Source organism: Anopheles maculipalpis, assembly GCF_943734695.1.
Source record: "Anopheles maculipalpis chromosome X unlocalized genomic scaffold, idAnoMacuDA_375_x X_unloc_1, whole genome shotgun sequence".
Lineage (NCBI taxonomy): Eukaryota > Metazoa > Arthropoda > Insecta > Diptera > Culicidae > Anopheles > Anopheles maculipalpis.
Window position 1 is genome coordinate 393,828 of NW_026060413.1, and position 4,467 is coordinate 398,294.

At 48.2% G+C, this 4,467-nt stretch overlaps 1 pseudogene; it reads left to right on the forward strand.

Annotated features, from left to right (window-relative positions):
- Nucleotides 1-540: 540 nt before the first annotated feature.
- LOC126566484 (uncharacterized) lies at nt 541-1,960 on the forward strand (annotated as a pseudogene).
- The last annotated feature ends 2,507 nt before the right edge of the window (nt 1,961-4,467 follow it).

Below are 4,467 nucleotides of genomic sequence, written 5' to 3' on the forward strand. Positions count from 1 at the left end.
GTCCTTTCCGCGGCATTTCATGGCGATGTGGCCAAATTCGTAGCACCGGTAGCACTGTCGTCTGGCCTCCACCTTCTTCAGCCTGCAGCACTGGCTGAGACCGACTACATGCTGTTTGAGCAGTACGTCGTCGGTCACGGCCACCTCAGGGCAACCGAAGAATGCGACCAGCGTGCCGTAGTTGGTTTTTACGGTCGTTATCTGGTCGGCATCAATCGCCACCCCCAGGGCTGCGCTCAGGTCCGTCGCAATCTCCTCACTGTCGCAGCTTGGGGGAATATTGGTACAAGTGAGGCGAGTTGTGGGGGTCCGTGGTCGGGCTTTAGCCTTGCCCTCCAGTAGGCTGGACACTTTTCTCCACATCTCGAGCGTCTCGGTGTGGCTCTCGCAGTTAAGTTCCAGTAGGAGGTTCCCCTGGAAGTTCATCCGAGCGCGCTGCACCTTTTTCTTGTCGTCCCCCAGCTTCCTGTTGACGATGCGCAGTATCTCGCCCAGTGTCGCGTCATTAATTGCTTCCAATTCCAACGCGTTCTGGACCCGATGTGCGCGTTGCTTCGGTTGTTTCGGTGGCTGCGGTTGATTCGGCTGCTGCTGCTGCTGCTGGTTTGCATCAGGTGCTGCTGCCTCCTGCTTCCGCTGCTTCTTCCGTGCCCGTCGCTTTGCTGACTTGCTAACCACCTTCGTCCATTCGGGTGTCGGTTCCTGTAGTTTGTCCTGGTCCTTTTCGTTGTCCGTGGTCTTTTGTTTGTTTGGTTTGCGTTGACGTTTGCGTTTTTTGTTTGGCTGTGTGTTTGTGTGTTGGTCCGTCGCGTTGTTGGTGGGGGGTAGGGTCGAGGGTGTGTCCGTGGTCGTGGCGGTGTCCATTTGGCTGTCGCATGTTGTTGTGGTCTTTGTGATTGTTTGTGTTTTGGTGTTTGTTTCCGTTTGTGTCTTTGTCATTTTGTTTGCGATTGTCGGGAGTGTGTCTATGTTTGTGTCTTGTGTGTTTTTTGGTTTGTTTGTGAGTGTAGTTTGTATTGTTTCTGGGTTGTCTGTTGCTGTTACCGTCTGTGTTTGTCCTTGTTCGATTTCCTTGGTCATTTTAATGTAGGCGTCCCACTGCAGCGAAAGCTGCTTGTTGGCCTCCAAGAGCAGCACCGTCATGTGCACCAGTTCCTCAGCCTTCGCATCGGTGGTTCCGGGAGAAAGCTGCGTTACGGGAGATTGGGGGGATGGCTGGGTCTCCACGAGGGAGGACTCTGCCACCTCGCCCTCACTACCCGCAAGCTGCCGCTCAACCGGTTCGGCCGTGGGACTCCGAGGTCCGTCTGCACATGGCGGTGACTTGGGAATGTCCGTCGTTGCCGTAGCGTCTTTGTCGTTCGTCACGTTCTCAGTTACTGTTGCGAGCGTATTCAGGACCTTTCTGATGACAGGCTCCCAGTTCCTCGGCAGAACAGACTGGGCTCTAGTCTTCTGTCCGTCGCGTATTGTACGGACGAAGCCGGTCAGCGTCGCAATCGCCCTCTCCACCGGGTCAACGGGGCTAGCACCAGCAGGGTACCGCTCGAGGAAGGCCTCCAAGCTGCGACCGGCCACGGACGCAACCGACGGCCCTGTTCCCCTCTCCATGACCGGCTCAAGACTTGCCTGCCCTGCCAGGCCCCATCCAACCTTTGACGTTTTCAAAGGTGCGGTAGCTTCCGCTATTGGTAGGGCTGGCACGGCCGGCAAGGAGCTTCTAGTCATGCGTCTGGTGAGCAGGACCTCTTGTCTGGCTGACATCATCGGGGCCGTCGCGCCCGAGCTGAGCCGTCCTCTGGCAGATACCCGGATGGAGCCAGATAGTCGCTTTGGGGATGCGGTTAGAAGGGACTTGGAGTTGCTGCGTGTCATTGGAGGCATTTTGTATGAAACGAGAGGAGGGAAAAGTGTAGTACCGTTTGATTGGTGTGGGGGGGAGGGATTTTCCTGGAATTAAAGGAATGGAGGGAGAGTGTAGTATTGTTTGGTTGGGGTGGGTTTAGGTTGGTGTCGTTGTGGGGGAAGGAATGGGGCTGGATAAAAGGCGAAAGAAACAAGCAAGAGAGGAAGAGTTAAGTGGATATTTGGTCTGCAATGAAAAGAACGGAAGGAAAGTGTAGTATTGCTTGGGGTGAGGATGGGTTTGGGTGGTTTGCTGGAAGAGAGAGTAAAAGGGATGTTCTGAAAGAAGAGGAGAAGAAGGAGAGTGTAGTATTGTTTGGGTTGGGATTGGTTAGTGTATGGCTGAAGGAAGGAACGAGTAAAGAAAGAGATGTTCTGGAATATAAGAGAAGAGGGAGAGTGTAGTATTGCTTGGGTTGGGATTGGTTAGTATGAGGCTGAAGGGCGGAAGAAGTAAAGAAAGGTTTTGTTCTGGAATAAAAGAGAAGAAGGAGAGTGTAGTATTGCTTGGGATGGGATTGATTAGTGTATGGCTGTAGGATGGAAGAAGTAAAGAAAAGGGTTTTCTGGAAAAAAAGAGAAGAAGGAGAGTGTAGTATTGCTTGGGTTGGGATTGGTAAGTTTATGGCTGTGGAGAAAGTGAAGTGAAGAAAAGGGTTATTCTGGAATAAAAGAGAAGAAGGAGAGTGTAGTATTGCTTGGGTTGGGAATGGTTAGTTTATGGCTGTGGGGAGAGTGAAGTGAAGAGAAGGGTTTTTCTGGAATAAAAGAGAAGAAGGAGAGTGTAGTATTGCCTTGGTTGGGATTGGTTAGTATATGGCTGAAAGACGGAAGAAGTAGGGGAGAAAGATGTTCTGGAATAAAGAAGAAGAAGGAGAGTGTAGTATTGCTTTGTTTGGGATGGGCTTAGAGTGAGGGGGATTATAGCTGGAGGACGGGAGAAGAAAGCGGGAATTAGAAAAGTAAGGAAAGAGTTATTCTGAAATAAAAGAGAAAAGGGAGAGTGTAGTATTGCTTGGGTATGGATTGGTTATTGTGTAGCTAGAAGATGGAAGGAAGAGACGAGAATTAAGAGGAAAGAGTAGAGAAAAGATTTTCTGGAATAAAGGAGAAAAGGAAAAGTGTAGTATTGCTTTGTTTGGGGTGGGCTTAGGTGGTTTACTGGAAGAGAGAGAGGAATTATAGCTAAGGGACGGGAGAGAAAGCGAGAAGATTGAGAGAAAGAGGAGAAAAATAGAGGTGATGGGGCCGTAGGGAGAACGAAGCGTAGAGAGAGATCGGGATAGAGTAGCAGAGAGTGGTGAAAGGTTTGTTCCGATATAGGAGAGAAAAGGAGAGTATAGTAATGCTAGGGTTGGGATAGATTTGGGTGGTTCTCGAGTAGGAGGGAGAAAGAATAGCGCTTGCTGATAGAAGAGGCAAGCACGAAAGAGAGGAGAAAGTGTATGTTTTTTATAGAGTGGGATGTGATTGCAATTACAGAGGGCGATTAGATATGCTGTTTGATTATGCGGCAATTCAGATAAATCGATCAAATTAATTGATGCCCACGGGAATTAAATGAAAATATGAAGAACGAGGCGTAGAGAGAGATTGGGAGAGAGTAAGAGTGAGTGGTGAAGGGTTTGTTCCGATATAGGAGAGAAAGGGAGAGTGTAATAATGCTTGGGTTGGGATAGATTTGGGTGGTTCTCGAGTAGGAGGGAGAAGGAATAGCGCTGGCTGATAGAAGAGGCAAGCACGAAAGAGAGGAGAAAGTGTAAATTTTATAAAGAGTGGGGTGTGGTTGCAATTACAGAGGGCGATTAGATATTCTATTTGATTTAGCGGCAAATTAGATTAATCGATCAAATTAATTTATGCCAACGGGAAATAAATGAAAATATGAAGAACAAGGCGTAGAGAGAGATTGGGAGAGAGTAGGAGAGATTGGTGAAGGGTTTGTTCCGAGATAGGAGAGAAAGGGAGAGTGTAGTAATGCTTGGGTTGGGATAGATTTGGGTGGTTCTCGAGTAGGAGGGAGAAAGAATAGCGCTGGCTGATAGAAGACGCAGCACAAAAACAGAGGAGAAAGTGTATATTTTATAAAGAGTGGGGTGTGGTTGCAATTAGAGAGGGCGTTTAGATATGCTATTTGATTTAGCGGAAATTTAGATTAATCAATCAAATTAATTTATGCCAACGGGAAATAAATGAAAATATGAAGAACGAGGCGTAGAGAGAGATTGGGAGAGAGTAGGAGAGATTGGTGAAGGGTTTGTTCCGAGATAGGAGAGAAAGGGAGAGTGTAGTAATGCTTGGGTTGGGATAGATTTGGGTGGTTCTCGAGTAGGAGGGAGAAAGAATAGCGCTTGCTGATAGAAGAGGCAAGCACGAAGGAGAAGAGAAGGTGTATGTTTTATATAGAGTGGGATATGGTTGCAATTACAGAGGGCGATTAGATATGCTTTTTGAATTGGCGGCAATTTAGATAAATCGATCAAATAATTATGGCAACGGGAATTAAATGTAAGTATGAATTTAGTAATGCTCCGTAGGCAAGTTGGCTACTGAGGGAAACTT